We start from the raw sequence: 19,840 nt of genomic DNA on the forward strand, positions 1-19,840 counted from the left end.
AAAAGCGACAGCTATTGAATGCCTTTGCACTTTTACTTGTTTACATTGCTATTTACCAGCTCAAAGTTGCGGTAAAGATAGAATATTTGCTTTTTTTGTGAGTTTTCAAAAATAGAGGTTCCGTAACGGAAGCTCTTCAACCATTGGTTGAGACCACTCTTTCTCTACACGCTAAAAGGCACAAAAATGACCTCAAAATTCCCCTAATAGGCTCTGCGTTCATGACTCCTTTCCAATCATTTCCTTTCAGAGAAGCTCTCCAATGTGATGTACGAACCTTCAACTGTGCAAAACTTCAACAGGCTCTTCTCTATGTAGCCGTTGCTACTCTATAGAGCCTAGCCTCCTGAGTCCTATCCTTGCTGGCTATCTTGACGATGGGTCGTGGCACACAAGAGGTGCTGAGAGTAGCCTCCATGAGCTCTAGCTTCTGAACAGCTCAAGCATATCGAACGTAGCTATCCACATCAAGGTATTGAGGGCGTCCAAGCTTGCATATAATCCAGTTGAGAAAGAGAGAGAGACATTCTGCATGTATTCAATTGGCAGCTTGCAGGAATTATCTTGCTCCGATCCTCTCAATTAGCTTTCTTATCTGAGTGTGCCATCGGGCCAGGTTGCCAGCACTCGCCCCGAGGGGTGGACGTGGACTGTTCTCATTGCCATCATTACTCAATGTTGAAGGTAGCTGATCTTCTTGCTGCGCACTTATAGAGGTCAATGTTTTTTAATGGTGTTCTTTCAGTGACTCTTGCATCGATAATATCTTTTTGGTGCTCTGGCAATACTACAAGATGTTTAGGAGGGTTATCAGAGCATGCAAGTCCTAGATAGAGGGGAATGTGTAATTTTATCAAGGGCTACAGCCAGAGTGTACCACTCTCACAATCTATAGAGAGAGAGAGAGAGAGAGAGAGAGAGAGAGAGAGATATATTTTCGTTGTATTCAAAACTTATCAGGCCTTCCAGAGGACACTATCATTGTGGGGCACGTCTGCCCATGTTGCAGCTGAGTGGGTCTAGCACTGAGGTTCTTCCTCTTGAGTCTCCATAGCTCTACAATGGACCAGATATTTGGAATTGATAGCAACCGAGTATAATTTTCAAATACTCACTGCTCTCGGATTTTCTGCAATAGCTCTAGCCTCCGCCCCCCCCCCCCCCCCCCCCCCCCCCCCCCCCCAACCCCTCTCTCTCTCTCTCCCTCCTGCTGCATGGTTTGAGCTACGTGGTTTCTTTATGGGAGATGCACCCCCTTTGTCTGATACGTAGGGAGGTCACTAGACCTATACCACAATATATGTTTCAATTAGATACCTACAGGACATGGATAGCCCATACAAGAGCTGGACATGAAGGTGACTACATGTAGAGAGCATTTTCTCCAACTCAGAAAGGATGGACCGAGGCTTGACAGAGCATTTTCTCTCTCATTTCTCTATTATTGCTTTTGAATACAGATAGCTCTAGCACATAAATCTCCAAGCAGCCGGCCTGCAAGAGCAAGGCTAGAGTCGACAGAAGCCACAAGACACGTGGAGGGAGAGGGCTTGCAGATTGTGGAGTGAGAAGCTGGCTGGAAGAGGGGATGCTTGGATTTTACCAGCCAGCCAGCCATTCATCAGCCATTGAAAAGGCGTGCCACATCAGTAAACGCCCCTAGGAGATGGTGGGTGGCCGGCTGGAGCATTCCTATGTGCTCATGCATACTCATGAGTGAGCTTTCGTAGTTGTATAAGGTTACCATCATTGGTAAGAGCGAGATGATGTGAAGCGAGGGTGTCTCAAGGAGTGCATTGATTGCAGGATATGTCCAACAGGGCCAGGTCGGGAAGAGTCAAGATAGATGTTGTCACTTATGCACAGAGAGGGCATTTTCCAGATGCAATCATGTACACTTGCACCTTGGCATTACACAAGATGCTGATATGGGCAAAAGAATTTGTTAGTCGGTGTTTGCTCTGCGAGTTGCAATCCGCAGATTTATGAGCTTGACATTGCGAAAAGCCAGAAGACAAACCAGGTTGCTCCCGAGTCCACAAGCAAGGTAACCAACATTGCTCTTAGCTCTGTCAAACCTATGACTGCCTTAAGATTGAGGAAATTATGGTGAAGCAGTCTGCCGATGTGGCAGTCTGCCGGTGATGAAGGAGTCTCGCCGACATTCTCGCCTTCAAGACCTGCCATTTGCAGTGCTCTTTATCTTTCACATGCTTTTAGTAGCAGCAAGAATCCTTTTTTGGTACGTCGTATACCTCCGGGACATAACACAAAGGAAGCTTCATAATTTGATAAGATGGTTTCCACCACTGGGTGCAGCTATTGCCACAGGTGGTTTACTTGCCTTGCTATGTCAGGCTCTCTTCCAGTCGTACCCAACATTTATTGTGCCCTCTATTCTGTGGGCAAGTTCTATACTCACATTCGGAGATGCGCTCATGCTCATTTCCACAAGCGTCCCTGCGAATTTGGGAGTTGGCATACTCTGCCTCATTTTTTTCCATATGCCAGAGTTTCTACACCTGTTTGGTCACCAGTAGGTAGTCAACTGCACTCAATTTGACCTCTCACATGTTCCAAGGAAATTTGTCTAGAGTTGTCCTGGCTGATCGCTTTATGAATGTGCCCTTCAATTTTTCCAAAATTCCCAAAGTACCCTGATCGTGGGATTAAATTTCTTGAAAGAGAAAAAAAATTGTAGCTTTTCATAAGACTTGATTGTCTATCAATACAAGATGCTACAACTAGAATTTGAGTCTGTTAAGTAGGCTCTCTAGATGAATTGCTTCATTATTTTTAGACATAATATTTGCCCTTTTTTGCGAGGTAATTTGTGACTAATTACATGCTAAGCACTCAAAACCGGATCTTATTGTCAATCGAAAAGGAATAAAGATTTGGAAAATAAATACAAGGGTATTTTGGTAACTTTTGAAATGTGGGGGCTATTTTAGGAATTTCCACAAATTAGAGGGGTATTTTGGTAATTTCCTCGAAAAGAAAAACAATCAGACGTCTGCTGTGGGGTAGTTTCAAAGAGATTTTTTTCCCAAATAGATGAATTTCTTACAATTTAACTCCATTCTCTTGAAGTTTCCAAGCGGACTTTCTCCTTCTCCCCCTCCCTTCAATTGGCTATTTTGATTGTTTGGTTCAACTGCTCAAGGCTTAGGTGACGCACTTTTTCCGAACCCTGAGGTAGAGAGAGAGAGAGAGAGAGAGAGAGAGAACGTTGAAGCACCTACTCTCTGTGTTCGGGAAAAATCATTTTTTCCACACATGAAAAAATTGCTTTCCTTGATTTTTTCAAGAGGAAATTTTAGAAAATTAGGTTATTTTTTGGATTTTCACACATTTTTCTCTATTTTGGGACGGAATTTTCCCTTTTGCCCTTGCCTCAGCCAGCATTTTTGGATTTGGAAGTGCACGATATTAAGCTAAGACACATTTTCCACAAACACTGTCCCTCCCCTGGCCACGTTTCACAAGAAGCTTGATCTAGCTATGTTCCCTACAGCCCCGACGACCTAGGTGGATAGTGCATAGAGAGAGAGAGAGAGAGTCGTGTGTTGCGTGATGTGCAGGTCGAAGCGCACGCGCGCACACACACAGAGTGGGTGAGTGGCATACTGAACTTTAGAGAGAGAAGACATTTTGAGGCAAGAGATAGCGAGATGGAGGGAGAGACAAAGGAAGGGGAGAGAGATAGAGTCCACATAGCCATGCTGAAGGCAATGCCGCCGCCGAAGGCGACGCTGTTGTACTAGTATTTACTAAAAATAGCCAAAAGCTTCATGGCGCTACCCCTGTTGGGCATCAAAAATCAATGCATTCCAAAAGACTACATGCTGGACAGTAGTTCCCCAAGCACTTTTCATGCTTGATAAAGTGCACCATATTTGGCATACATGTCGACCAAGGCAATGCTAAGCATTAGGCTTTTAACGTTTGTGTGAGAGAGAAATGAATAAAATGTTATACTAGAGTCTCCTAAGGGACATATACTCGGTCCCAGAGGAATGAAAAAAATCTTTTCCCACATGGCACATCCTTTTCTGTCTCCCCTCTCTCATTCCAATTGCCATGCCTGCCTTTTCCCCTCATAGACATAAAGAGCATCACTTGAGATTCGGGTCAATGAGACCCAAAAAAAGATTGGCACGGCTTGCACTTTCGCTTGTAGGCTCAAAATAGACAGATATTTTTTTAATGCCTTCCTTCCATCATGCGACATCTGCCAAGCAATTTCCTTTCCTTTTCTCTTTTACCTTCATTCCCAGCAGAGCATCTCCCTTTATTCCCTTTAAATTCAACAAAAAAAAAAACGTTTGGGAGACCCCACGGACATATTGACCTATTGTGTAACTCATTAATTAATTAGACGTGAAGATTCTGTCCAGTAGTTATCTCAAACTAATTGCTCGGGCTTTGTGTTGGTTCTTGCCTATGCATACGCTCGGTTCTCTCCCCACTTGTGATCACCCCCACTCCCCCTTCAGGGGATTGTACACAACTTTCCCTTCGCCATGGGCGATTTGGGCGAGCCGATGCAGAGAAGACACAACTTGCCGTTGTTGTTGTTCCCCATCCCTTCCTCTCTCCATGTTCTCTACGTACCCCTGTCTGCAAACTTGCCCAGAGCCGTTCTTCAACTGCATCCCCGATTCTTGTCCTGCCGACTGATGTCCATATCACCATAACCAGCTTCAGCAGTACGAGCTCTTGAACAAGCTCGACTCCATGGCTCCTGCTCAAACTAACACCTCGCAACCACATCCTCAAACCAGGGAGAGAGAAAGAGACTCTATCACTGCATAAAAACCAGTGGGGAGAGAGAGAGAGAGAGAGAGAGAGACTCCATTGCTACATCGCGCCTCTGTGTGTGTGGCGCATGTCAAAATAGTGTGTCTTTGCACACCTCGTTCCATGCGTTGAAATCGAAATTAGCCGAGACACATTTTTTTTGAACATACGTGCCCTTAAAAAAAAACTCTTTCCTGCTCCCCATCACATCCACGTGTCAATCCCCCTCACCCCCCTTTCCACTTAGTTTACCTTTAATCCAAACTTTTACAAAAGCATCTTGGGTGATTCTTATCAAAAGAAATGAAAAAAAGATCCGTAGTAGTATACACAACTGTATACTACGTATATATTGGGTCTTATTGCGTTTCATTAATTAATTAACACCTAAGATTCCTCTAGCATCTGACTTGCAAAGGAAGAAGTCCATGACTTTGTCGTTCCCACGGTGCATCCTCTCACGCCTGTCGCTACATACCTCCATCACCTCGCTCTATGCCGTGTGTCTTGTCTCCTGTGCATTCTGCGCCCGCGCAACAGCCACTGTCTCCCATATGTTTGCCCTACTGCGTGCACCTTCACCACGATCCATGTGCTGCACTATTCTGCGCCACTCTGCCTACGCTTTGAATTGACTTCTCCTGTGGCCATGACGAAACAAAGAGAGAAGCAAACCTCCACTTACAATGGACTCTTGCAATGCCCGCTACATGCCGGGCCCACCCCGCAGATTACCATCGAGACACAGAGCGCCCAGCCTGAGAGCCCATGCAGTACTATACATCGTCTCCGCCATAGCTCCCTCTTTGCATTCGCTTGCAGTGCATATACGCCCGCCGCTCGTCTCTCTCTCTCTCTCTCTCTCTCTCTCTCTCTCTCTCTCTCTTCACACCGCCAGACTGGCTGCAAAGCACTGACATGACGCCGTGCTGCAATCTGACACACGTCCATAAAATCTCTCTCTCTCTCTCTCTCTCTCTCTCTCTCTCTCTCTCTCCCCTGCCGCCAGGTCCCTTTCCTGTTTCGAAGGGAATCTACCCACATTTGAGTTCACTTGACCTGCTTTGAAAATCGTAGCAACATACTGACCTATGCACAAGACCAAAGTAAAGCTGATTTGAGTTGAGCATTCTTTTGTACATATCAACGTTTTTGTATCGTGTCACACATCTTCAAGATGCAAGCGTAGGTGATTGCAACTAGAGAGACGCTCTCGGTTCGTATCTATGGAAAATAGTCCAAAGATTCATGGCGCTATCCATGTTGAGCACCGAAAATGAGTGGACTCCAAAAGATGACATCCCGGACAAGCAGCTCCCCAAGCACTTTTTGTGCTTTGTAAAGTGCACCACATTTGGTATACATGTCAACCAAGACAATGCTAAGCATTGTGTTTTTAGTGTTTGTGTGAGAGAGAAATGAACGAAATGTTATACTAAACTAGTCTGGTCGTCCGCCTCTCTCTCTCTCTCTCTCTCTCTCTCACACACACACACACACACACACACTATATCACACGCTGTGTTGTCGGGAGTTGCAAGGCACACATGCTAGATTAAGCTACTTCTGCCATGTGTCAGGGGGAGGGGGTTGGAATCCCTCCCCCTTTTATTATAGTATAGAGTCTTCTAAGGGCCAGTATTGACCTATGAAAAAAAAGACTTACATCATGGTGAATTTGATACAAGATCTTTTTTCTTTTTTTTGGGGGGGGGGGGGGGGGGGGGGGGGAGATGTTTCTAAAAAATGTCACTTTTTTTTTCAATAGTGTATCAAAAGGCTTAAGTGAGAATGTAAGCTAGTATGTGACCCTAATTTTTGGAGCAGGTCACATTACTGGGAATCTTGCGGGATGCGGACTTGTTGATCAAAGAAGAAAAGGGAGTTGACGCCATCTGGCAAGCGAGAGAGAAGAAGAGGATTTTTAACGTCAGGTGGCAGAGAGCAGCGTGGGCAGACGAGCCAGACGGGCACGCCAGCGGAGGAGCAGCTGGCGCACGCTGTCTACGCAGTGGAGGACGAGGCAGACGCAGTCCATCGGACGAGCTGTAGAGGCAAACACAGGGAGCTCTCTCTCTCTTTGTCTCTCTCTCTCTCTCTCTGGTGCTAATGATCAGGCTGCTCAGACGATGCTCATGAGTTCACCATCGTCATGCAGCCTTCGACGGCTATGGCCCAGCTGATGTCTCTCTCTCTCTCTCTCTCTCTCTCTCTCTCTCTCTCTCTCTCTCTCTCTCTCTCTCTCTCTCTCTGACGCCAATGATCAGGCTGCTCAGACGATGCTCATGAGTTCGCCATAGTCATGCAGCCTTTGGCAGCTATGTCCCAGCTATGTACAAGTAACTAGCCTTTCATCACTGCTTGGAGTCCTCCACTCTCTGGTGTGGGTAGCCTAGTTGATCAAGGGAAAGCGATGGTGGGCTGTGTGTATGAGCAGGAGGTGGAGCAGGTGCAACTCTTCTTGGGGGAGGAAGATGTTGCGTGAGAACATGCTTTTAAGCTTTGAGATTCTAAAAATATATGGAATCTTGCAACTTAATTAATTAATGGGTGTACAATAGACCCAATATAACCAGCTCAATATAGCCAGCTCAAAATTAGTACTTGAATCTTGGGAGGGACTTCAATAATAATGTTGAGGATTTGGTCTATTTGCTACACTAGGAAATGTCACTTTTGTTTCATAGTGTATCAAAGACTTAAGTGCGTTATTATATAGAAAAACTAGAACATGATCCTAAACATCCTAGGGCCCTTCTAACCGAGTCTTCTATGCCTCTCGAGTGCAAACATATAATGAGATAGTTGGTATCTATCTCCTTTGTAAGGAACTCCATGCCCCCATTTCCATATACTTTACTATGCCACAACTTATATTCCTATTGTTAGAATGCTTTTCCCTTCTCTCCTTTTAGCTTGACCCTTATAATATAAACTAGTATGTGATCCGTGCGTTGCTACGGCCAATTATAAAGAGTATCATTCAATTTTGTGTAACTCTCCCTCTCCTCCTTATATAAAGGATAACATGTGTAAGTATTCTTTATGCATCCAATTCAAGGTAGTGAGAACCATATCTTAAATGCTTTATTATGTGCAATAATGATTTGTGGACATTGACTTTGTGCAGTAATGCTTTAAATCACATTGACTTTATGAGATAATAGAAAGTGCGTAGAGAATTAAATGAACATAACAACTATAGAGCATAAATTTAAAAGACTACACAAGAGAGAGAGAGAGAGAGAGAGAGAGAAGAGAAGAATAATAAGAACATGTTTTTTTAACTTGAGAGAGAGAGAGAGAGAGAGAGAGAGAGAGAGAGGGAGACTAAAAGGAAAAAAAAACAATCCACTTCCATTACTGTAAGTAGTCGTTGTAAGCATAACCTAATATTCGTCTCTAAAGAAGAAGTTTTTTGAAAGCCACTAAATCTTAACTAACAAAACAACCACAACTTCAAAATGATAGCCTTTGGGATGTTGCATTTGGTACTCGTAGAACCCATGGACCCACATAACGAACGCTCCTACCAAAACGACGACGGCTCTCATACAGGGTGTATAATATAATCCTCCAATTCTCATATCTATCTCTATAAGAGTATTCAGCATTGGCCGGCAAGCAATCTCCGAGCTCGCGAACCCGTATGCGAGCTGAATCTGCATTACGATTCAAAGCCACAATTACATGAAAGTATCCTTGGAGTCCTCTCCACAAAACTCATGCACTTCCATTAAAATGTTATTACGATAATAGCGATTTCTGCAAGCCAACTGGTTAATTACAATAAGTTCAATAACCAAAAAATATATAAAAAAGCATTGTGCTTCATTGATGTTCCTTACCTAACAACTTTAATGCTTTCAATAATGTGTACTACATCATGCGTACTAGTGGGCCTCTCCAACCAGGTGGATCTAAATGAGGAAATTGTTAGTTTGAACATCAAGCTGAAAATTTTACAAAGGATATACTTAGATCCTACCATAGATAAGAAATGGGGATGCGGATGAAAGCATCCAACTAAATGTAGATACTGTCCAATGCCTTCTTTGACGTGGCATCTATAAATACAATATTTCAACCCCATTCAAGAAACATCATAACATCAACTTTTCATGACAATCGAAGTGTATAAAGAATTGAATAAACATAGCAACTATAATATGTGATCCATATGTTGGTGAAAACCAAAAGAGTACACTATTAATACCATTGAAACTCTTAAATTTGTAACAAAATCTTAGTTCTCAATCACTCTAGACATGCATAAAGAGCCGCACAAATCTACTCGTTTATGTGTACATAAGTCACAAAATTTCAACATTTTCCACATAATGAGATGAAAAAACATGAAAAATATTGCACATATGCAACAACTTAAAACAGAGGCAACACTTAGTTTTGAGATTTTGATGCCTTTTTTGAAAAGAAATAACTCCAAATGCAATACCAATAATCGTTCAAACACAGAAAGATTTTATTTATGATTTACATTGTCCACTCCATGCAAAATGTCAAAACTCTTAGGAAACAAACAAAGTAGTTAGTGGCAAAGGATGCTTTGGTGGATTTTCAATCGGTAATATATATTAATTATAATAATAACATCCAAATTTTCTACACTATCATACATCGATGACCCTTTTGTAAAAACAATCCCACAAACTCTATCGTCTTGTTTGAACCTTCCAGAGTTAGGATACATTATACATACTTTGTGGATATACATCACAACAGGGTCTCAATGGTCCTAATTGCAACCTTGAAGCTCACATAGCTAAGCATAGTTGTAATGATGGAAGCCTCTTGTCTAACAACATGCTACCTTATGTCCCCAAGCCACAAAGGTAGTACCTCATATTGTTTTGACAAAAATATAATCTCAACCAAGGACTCAAAACTTCTCAACCAGGGACTCAAAACTTAATTTAAGTATACTCTATGGCTTCATGCCATGTAGATCAAGCAAACACACCAAACAAAACAACATGTTCACTAATTTATCCTACCAACATAGTTCAAAGTAAGGTATGCTTTAGTACATCAAGACAGTGAATCAAATTAACACACAAAAGTACGTGCTTGAATTATTTCTAGTAGCCAAGGTTGAACGTTGCCGTATGGCACGGCCTTCAGAAGATCGAGCCATCTTTGTCATCAACGCATTCAATCGATTCAGGTGGACCTTGAGCCGGGTTACCTCTCCTTCAAGAGCAAGGACCTGGTCCTTCAATGCATCAATTTGGATCTGGATTTCCCTATTGGGCATGTCTGAGATTTGCATTGATTCAAATTGTTGCTCCATGCGCACCAACATGTTGAATTGGTTCTCCTCAACCTGGGCGATTCCTCCATTGAAGCGTTGTGCACATAAACGCACCTCATTGCGAAGGTCTACAATGTGTTGGCCATTCGCTTGCTGAGTCACATCTAAAACTGCTTCCAAGTGTCGTTCAAAGTCCAACTGCCTAGACTCACTACGGATAAAGAAGTCTCTTAATGCAACCATGAGTTCGTGATTCCCTCATTTACCATAGGATTAATAGAAGAGGATCCCACACATTGAGCACTTCTCTTTGTCGCTCGAACATTGGCAAACCTTGGAGGAGTAGACTCAATACCATCAGACTCAGTCTCAATGATGGCATTGTTATTAGTGTTCTCCATAGCTGTACCATTAAAAAGTACATCACAATGCATATAAAGCTGAATTAGGTGTCAACTACACAAAAGAAGCAATCCCTTGCACAATATTACGAACATAACATCTTATTCATACAAAAAAAACATAATCTACACAAAGAAAAAGAGGTGAAAGTTCATGAAAAGACACAAAGAGACTTTAGAGTTTTCTTCATGCAATATGCATGATTTTCTCTCTTCCTTGTTGCACACCTCTCTCTCTCTCTCACACACACACACACACTCTCAACATAGAAACCTATATATCCTCTCACAAATGTGAGGATCAATGCATAGAATTGTTATGCTTAAACAAAGATCTCTAAGATATGAACCTAATATATTGGATCCTCAAACTCAAATAGCAAGTGGAAAACTCTACTGCATAGAATTACAAAGTCATAGTAAACACCAAGACATTTAGAAATGTATCCATACCTTCAAGAAAATTGCTAAAATGGATCACAAATATGGCAAAGTTTTGATATGTTTGTCATAGAAACAAACACAATCAAGGACACTATTGTGCCACAAATGATCTAAGAGGCAACATTAATGTAGCTTGCGTCATCATGCAATTGGCAATCAGCTTGGAGTTTCTCCATTCCTAAATTAAGGACCGTTTTTCCATCCCAAGGTTGAATATCTCCTGGATTAAGAAACAAAAGTAGTAAAAAGGGAGACTTTTTTGAATAATACAATCAAAGCTCCAAACACAACAACTTACACGTACCAGTTATTGTCTATGTATGGTATTGCCAAACATGCAAGTTGTTTAGGCAAGTAGATTTTGTAGATCAACTCAGTAAACCTAGAACTCTGGAGGTACTCCCATCATTGGGAATAGAGTATCCTTCATATCTAGCAAACAGTGAGCATCATCTTCATCTTAGGAAGACACACACTCCTTCCTTACCGAGTAGACACCGTACTCAACGTCGGAGGAGTATGCCAAAATACGCAATGTAAAAATATCGATAGATGGCAACTTCCTAAGGTTCGTAACACATAAGGAAACAAAAAAAAACCATGAGTCTTACTTTATGCAAAGGGAATTCCTAATTTCAAGCACACACACCTGGTCTTGTAGTGCTTGCGGATGGTCATAAACAATTTTTTCGTGCGGCAAGGCTCACACCAAAAATGTGGCTCTGCTTAAAATAATGGAAAAAAAAATCAAGGTCCCAAAGATAACAAAATAAGTCCCACATAAATGTCTAAATGGGTGACAAAATCATACAGATGTGGAAGATCTTCCACATTTAATAGAAAGGACACCTCGGAGATGTAAGAAAACTAATCCATGATCTTTATACCCAAATGGAAACCAAAAAATAGACAATGTTATGGAGAGAGGTAGAAAATTAATTCATGAATATTCTATGATTTGAAACATATACAAAGAAGAAGACAATGATGAGAAGGATTGGAGCCTTCATATGGCATTGATTACTATCTCATGGTATTGTTACTGCAATTTTTTTGTAAATTACATCAACATCATGTTGGGGTATAGCCGTCTGTGCCTTGCCCAGCCGCCCAGAGTCTGGGCGTCCACTGACTTGTATACCTTATACATAGCATAAGTGTATAGGGGGCTGCTCACTCTTTGAGTCTCCCCACCCATATCTGTGTGTCGTGTGTCTCCTTCTCTCTCTCACTCTCCGTCTGTGGTGCTCCCCGATCCCCTTCAATTGGTATCAGAGCGTAGGTGCAGAGGGAGCGCGTGTGTGCACAGTCACGTTGACAGCGGAGAGCCAGTTTCATTCCCGAAATCGCGTCCGCGCGCGCACTCTCAAGAGTGCAAACAGGGTTTCGACTTCGGCATCGGCAAATTCAGCTTTCCGAGAGCGTTTCCATGAGGTGTCCTGGCGTTTTACCCCCCTTTCGAAGCCATTCGAGCCATCAGAAACCTCATTCGAGCTACGGTTGAGGAGCTGCATTTTTCAGTCCTCTTTTGGCAGTTTATGCTGCGTTTTTGGGTCGAAACGGAGGTTTTTGGCATAGCTTTCACACCCGGACTCGGATACATGTGATCCAGGAGTCTACCTTGGGGTTTTGGCACGCTCCGGACGCGCTCGTCATATCAGAATTTTAAAATTCTGAACGCTGAATTTTTTGCAGCAGCAGTTGTTTATTGTGTGTCGATGATTCCACACATGGTTTGCTCTCAAACGTGAGAGTGATATTTGCTGCAAGTTTCCTCATAGGTGGGAGGATACAATGTATGCCTTATGTGGTTTGATGCTCAGGGAGACTAATGTGATTGCATTTTGAGCTCGGCAATGTATGCCTCGAGCATGTTTTTTGGCAGTCACAGGTAGAGCAGATATTTGTGTACTAGATTTGCAGGTGTTTGCAATGATGTATGCAAAGTGTGGAGATTGGTGCATGCATTTGGAGTATGGTTTGATGCGCTTTGGTTGCTCATGGTTTTGAGCGTGCAGTCAGTTTGGTTACTGGTTTTGTGGTCATTTTACTGACGAAACTCTGGCGAAATTTTCCCATGAGTTTTATGCGCATCATTTATGCAATCTAGGTAGAGATTGCGGGTTGCACTTAGCATTTGCGTGCGGTGTTCTCTGCAGGTGGGAGATTTGTGCGTGTGTATGCATTGATACCACACAGTGTGGGCTTGGTGATTAGCTCACAGTTTGACATGCGTACAATTATCTTGGCACACTCATAGGAGTGTATATTGTGATGTATGCTTGTGTGGCTACAAGCTAGGTAGCCGGATTCGAGTCATATTGACTTGTGATTTTGTGCAAGGTTTTGCACGGTTATTGGTGCAATTTTGCATCAGGTTTTGAGCCATATTTGCAGACTTTTGTTGATGCGATACGAGCCAGTTTAGGGCTGATTTGGTTGACATTTGCTACTCATTGTTGGTTGCTCTTTTGCGAGCATTATGGCTGATTTTTCATTTGACTTCCAGCGTTATGGTCTGACACAGTTTGATGGTACAGATTTTGTTGCTTGGAAGGAACATATGCTTGTTGCATTGACAGATTTGGGGCAGGATAAACCCTTGCGTGGTTTATCGGTGAAGCCCAATTCTATGCGTGATGATGATTGGCAGGATCTTGATGAGTTAGCCATGTCTACGATTTGTTTGCATCTGGTTGAGTCTGTTTACAGGCAGGTCTCGAGGGAGACTACAACTCATGCTTTATGGCAGAGTTTACATGCTATGTACGCGACATCCATGTCTACAGGGAAGTCTAGTCCCACTTCTATGTCCATGGGAGAGATTGGTCCCACACACAAGTCTCGACAGCATAGAGACTTGACATGTTGGCATTGTGGACATAGAGGGCACATTAGGCGTCGATGTTTCAGGCGTTTGAGACAATGGAGGCGACAGATGCGTGATGCAGATTTGGGCATATCAGATGCTAGTGAGATCAGTACGGTGGTTACTGAGTATGCTTGTGACGGCGATGTCACATTTACATCTAGCTTGTCTTCAGACGATCTTATGTCTACGGATTGCATATCGGATTGCACATTGTCTTCATATTGGTTAGATTCAGATGCTACTTTCCATGTCATGTCGCATCGTGAGTGGTTTAGCACGTTTTCTAGTGGGAGACTTGGTTGTGTGCACATGGCTGATGGTGCTGTGTATGACATTGAGGGTACAGGAGACGTATGTTTGTCCTTGCCCAGTGGTATGAGATTTACCCTGCATCATGTGCGTTATGTGCCAGATCTGAGACGGGATTTGATCTCAGTCAGACAGTTACGGGATAGTGGATGTCAGATTTCGCTACGAGAGCAAGATTTTGTGATGCATTTGGGTTCACTAGTGATTGCGAGAGGTGCCAGGAGTGGTACAAGTTACCCATTGCATGTGGATCATGGGAGAGACGGTGTTGTCTCTGTGATCACGCAACCAGGTAGAGATCGAGAGAGTAGGTGAGTCTCTTTTGCTTGTGGGTTGCAGGATGCTTTGCATGGAGTGCAGAGTAGTGAGCTCGTTGTGCACACAATTGGGGCACGACTTGAGCAGTCACACAGAGAGGTGACAGAGTCAGACATGCATGCTTTGCTAGTGACTGAGCAAAGCAGAGAGTCATTTGTGCGAGATACTTCTATGCAGGATAGACAGGTAGAGTGGTCTTGCTCTAGTGAGTCACGACAGGAGGATGTTGTGCAAGAGTCTATGCATACGGAGTTAGAGCATGAGAGCTCTAGTGAGTCACAGCAGATTGAGTGGTCATGTTTGCATTGGATGATTGCAGAGGACACTGAGATGTCAGTGATTATGAAGTCATTCCTTTCTATGCTCGACAGTGAGCATGGGGATATAGTTGTGCAGGATATGTCTTCCAGCAGACACCTAGAGCAGCTGGTTTGCTCTGAGGTTGCACGACAGGTTGATGCGTCTTTTGTGGACAGTCAGAAGATGCACGTGGCTGACACGCCTTGTCAGTTAGAGATGCCTATTGCCAGGGATATATATGTTGATGCATGCTCCGTAGAGCTAGCAGGGCCCGCTAGCATTGCATCGGAATTCGGTGGTCTCATGTATGAGATGCTGATCTTGAGACCGGATATCGCAGCTGTAGTGGGAGCATTTGCAGTTGGGGTTGTCAGTCGTTTGTTGACTGATGATGGCATAGTGCACGAGGGAGATATGCAGGTATTGCGTACATACTTGCAGTACGTGTGCGGTACGTCTGGTGGTGTATGGACTTACACGGGAGCAGGACAGCCGGATACACACGATCACAGCAGCCAGTGGGCATCGGTTGAGAGAGATTTTCTCTCGCCTTTTGTAGTCTTTAGACTAGGTTCCCTTGCTTAAAGGCACAGTCGCCTTTAAGTGGGAGGTTGTTGGGGTATAGGCGCCTGTGCCTTGCCCAGCCGCCCAGAGTCTGGGCGTCCACTGACTTGTATACCTTATACATAGCATAAGTGTATAGGGGGCTGCTCACTCTTTGAGTCTCTCCACTCATATCTGTGTGTCGTGTGTCTCCTTCTCTCTCTCACTCTCCGTTTGTGGTGCTCCCCGATCCCCTTCACATCATGTAGGAGAATTTTCACTCCAACAATCGAACGTGCGCGTGATAATGCAACATACAATTGTCCATGAGTGAAGATCGGAGTCACCAGGTATAGGCCCAACATGGTAATGCTTTGGCCCTGTGACTTATTTATCATCATATAGAAAGAAGGATTGGAACCTTCATATAGCATTGTTTAATATCTCATGGTACACAATGTTTGTTGTTAGTGCAGTTGTTTTGTTTACATCAATGTCACGTAGGAGAATCTTCACTCTAGAGGCTGAACGTGCAAGTGACAATGCAACATACAATTGTCCATGAGTGAAGACCGGTGTCACCATGTATAGGCCCAACATGGCAATGCTTTGGCCCTGTGACTTATTTATCGTCATACAAAAAGCCAATCTAACTGGAAATTGTCTCCGTCTAAGAACAAATGGCACAAAACATATTCAAGGGATGAAAACCCGAGTGCCAACCCGTGTACCTGTAATAACTTCTGCCTCCAAAACTCTTGCATGAAATGCCTTGCACACCAAGCGTGTCCCATTACATAGACCTAGATTTGGATCAATGTTCCGTAGTAGAATTGTTGGGGCATTCATCTTCAACTCCAAGCAATGTGTTGGAAAATTGCACAACATCACCTTTCATTGTGTACAGGGCCTTAGCATTGAGAATATCAACTTCAGAGTTTTTTGGAGCAAGAATGGCCCGCTCTTTGAAGTATTCTGCATAGACCACATCTTTATCAATTTCTGAATAGATGCAACCTATCAAATCATCCAATGAAGATGAACAAATCACCATGTGACGGGGGATTTCTATCATCTGTTCATCACCGATTGTCAAAGTCCCATTTCCTACATCCATAAGCCATTCTCTATAGGTAGAATTTGCAACATCACCACCTCCCACACACATGTTATGTGCCAATTTAAGGGTCTTCACAAATTTATTCCATAAGTGCGATCGACAAAGTGTAGCATCAACAATGTCAGCACGCGCTCCCTAGAAAATTGCACAACATCACCTTTCATTGTGTACAGGGCCTTAGCATTGAGAATATCAACTTCAGAGTTTTTTGGAGCAAGAATGGCCCGCTCTTTGAAGTATTCTGCATAGACCGCATCTTTATCAATTTTTGAATAGATGCAACCTATCAAATCATCCAATGAAGATGAACAAATCACCATGTGACGGGGGATTTCTATCATCTGTTCATCACCGATTGTCAAAGTCCCATTTCCTACATCCATAAGCCATTCTCTATAGGTAGAATTTGCAACATCACCACCTCCCACACACATGTTATGTGCCAATTTAAGGATCTTCACAAATTTATTCCATAAGTGCGATCGACAAAGTGTAGCATCAACAATGTCAGCACGCGCTCCCTGGAACACCACTGGTAAGATCTGTCTGAAATCTCCCCCAAGAAGCAACACTTTTCCACCAAATGGATTTCTTGAGCACATGATATCTTGCAAAGACTTGTCCAAAGCTTCGAAGGCATATCGATGCATCATAGGAGCCTCATCCCACACAATCAACTTGCACATTCTAAGCAATTCAGCAAGTTGACCCTGAACAAGGATATTGCATGTGCTGCAACTATCAAGGTCCAAGGGTATCTTGAATCCAATCCATGCAAGACTGCCTCAAAGGCAATTCTTTGGTCTTCATTTAGAGTCTGCTCCATTTCACGTGACACGGATAGTTCTTGTACCATGCCAAGGCATTTCTCTTGGAAAAGCAAGCTATCTTCATCACGTGTCACAAAGCGCTCATCAGGCATTGGAATTCTAGAAAATTCAGCTAGACTTCGTCCAAAAGTTATGCAAACCTCTCAACGCATACCCTTCAGCAACTTGTGTACATCCATCTAACGACTCATATCTCATCTCCAACATGTGTTGGTAGTCCTCAGACAAAAAACATCGAAATCTTTCCTACAAGAGATGAGGGGAGGAGGGTTCACAAAATAGTAGAATGGTCACAAACAAATGTCTCGATTGCAAGCCTGTATGTGTACTGCAAGCTTTCTCCATGCATCCGAACCATTCCCCATCATCTTCCAAGATACCCCTTGCAATGCATGCTACCTTGAATGTTGGAAACAATACACCATTTGCGGAGCATAGATCCTCAAATGATTTACATCCTTTACAAATAGTTAAAAGCAAACGAACATAATATCGTTCACCTGCAGAGGGTTGCACAAAATACATCCGCCCAATAGTGTCCCCACGACGTCTCTTTGTCCATTTTTTGGAACCCGAATTCCACACCCACTTTTGAGGAAAATCAATGTACAAACTATCATTTGCATAAGGATTCTCCAAGTTGCATGTGAACCACTCTGTCAAAGTGGTCTTCTTTGCATTGTCCCTTTGCAAGACATCATTAAGTCTATCATTATCTCAAAAAGTCACCATTTGACCAGTCGGAACATGCACACTCAATCTCTGAACAACTGGTGCGTCATTGTGCAAAGGATATTAAAAAATTCTCCAGCAAGCCTCATATGCAGATACATAGCGGCCATCTGTGTACATGTCTATCTTATCAATGTTCTCCCTTTGTGCATCACGTACCGATGTATGGAATCTTATAGTTGCCCTATCATGCCCCTTGTAGATGTACTTATAAACATACTTGATAGCTGAAATTGTAGAGCATACCTCAACATTGATATGCGCATTAAATAATGCTGACAAAATAGAATTATATGGCACAATCCATCGGTTATCAATAGTAGAAACCCTAACCTTGGTAGTGAAGCCATTGTTTCGTCGCACATAAATGGGGTAGCCATTATTATCCATGCTTGTTTGCTCACAAAATGAACGTGGATATTTTCTAATACACCGAAAATCAACTATGCAAGGAGATGAACTATTGAATTCACCACATGGTCCATGAATGTTACAACTAACAATGATATCATGGAGCACTGGAAATCAATTTTTATCTGGCAACTCTACACAAACCATCTTGTCATAGTCAAATGTTGATTGAGGCTTACATCGAGGATCTAAAATCAATAATGTATGAGAATGTGGCAAGCCTCTCTTTTGGAACTCCACGATAGACATGTAAGCCACCACTTTCCCAAAGATATCTTTATTTAAGATATACTTCATCATGCTCGAGTGTTTCAAGAAGAAAACCCTGGTGGTTATGTCTGGTCGATCAGAGGAAACCTGTCCTGGAAGTAGTGCCTCATTTATTTCTGGCCATTTAGGGTTACATGTGAATGTGATAAATAGGTCTGGCTTTCCCTTTCATGCACAATTGCCATTGCATCTTGATACAATTGGTACATGTGCTAAGGGCCGCCTATAAAAGATGAGGGTAAGACAATTCTTCGACCTACAGATTGTCCAAGTACAACATCACTCCTAGACAAATGCACCATGTCAGCCAGCCCTGCATACAATTGTGCCCTCAACGTCTTCTGATTTGTACGGACCCATGCAAGACGACATTCCTCAATGGCACAGTATCCATCAACCATAAATTGTTGAAGTAAACGACCCCCACAAAGCAAGCATGACTCCATATCAGTACGAACCTGTAGTCGATATACATAGTAACTTTCTTTGAGTGACACATTGTCGACCAGCCAAGGCATCCAAAGGTCCATGCATATGAGCATAAGGAAGCTTGATATACCATCCATCTTCTCCCCGTGGAAAGAGAAGAACATACAATAGTGGCATGTACGACCTGTGTAGATTTGAAATCCTTTACAGCCTTCCATTTTGACAATGTATCACAATGTATCGATGGCCAGTTATTTGTACATCCCCTTGACCCGGCATAATTGCAGCAACCTCATTGCCAACATGTACTGCCTAGAAGTATTTCTATTCTCACAAATTGTCATTTTGATCTCCACACCAGGGCTGTCACGTAACATTCTACCAACATTGTAGAAGGCATTCACATATGGATTACATGATTGCATCATCATTGATAATGCTTCAAGAGTGGACAAATTCAAACCATCCAAGGCACTCATACGATTCCAAACCTCATGCTCAGTATCATATACATATATCTGTGCAAAATTTTGGCACCCCTACTTCGTGTGGTAGCAAAGAAACAATTCGATGGTACACACCGCCATGCACACGAAAGCAATATGCACTAGACCTACCCATCAATGTCTCATCAATGGTAGCTCCAAAAGATGAAAATGCCATCACACTATTGTAACTCCTGATTTTTTTTCTGAAGGACCTACTCATAGCATCACTGTTATTGAGTAGCCTCTCCAATACATCTGGCGGTCTTGCAAGAGGAAAGAGGGATACTTTTCCACCTTT

Source organism: Adiantum capillus-veneris, chromosome 6, assembly GCF_014529385.1.
Source record: "Adiantum capillus-veneris isolate H3 chromosome 6, ASM1452938v2, whole genome shotgun sequence".
Classification (NCBI taxonomy): Eukaryota; Viridiplantae; Streptophyta; class Polypodiopsida; order Polypodiales; family Pteridaceae; genus Adiantum; species Adiantum capillus-veneris.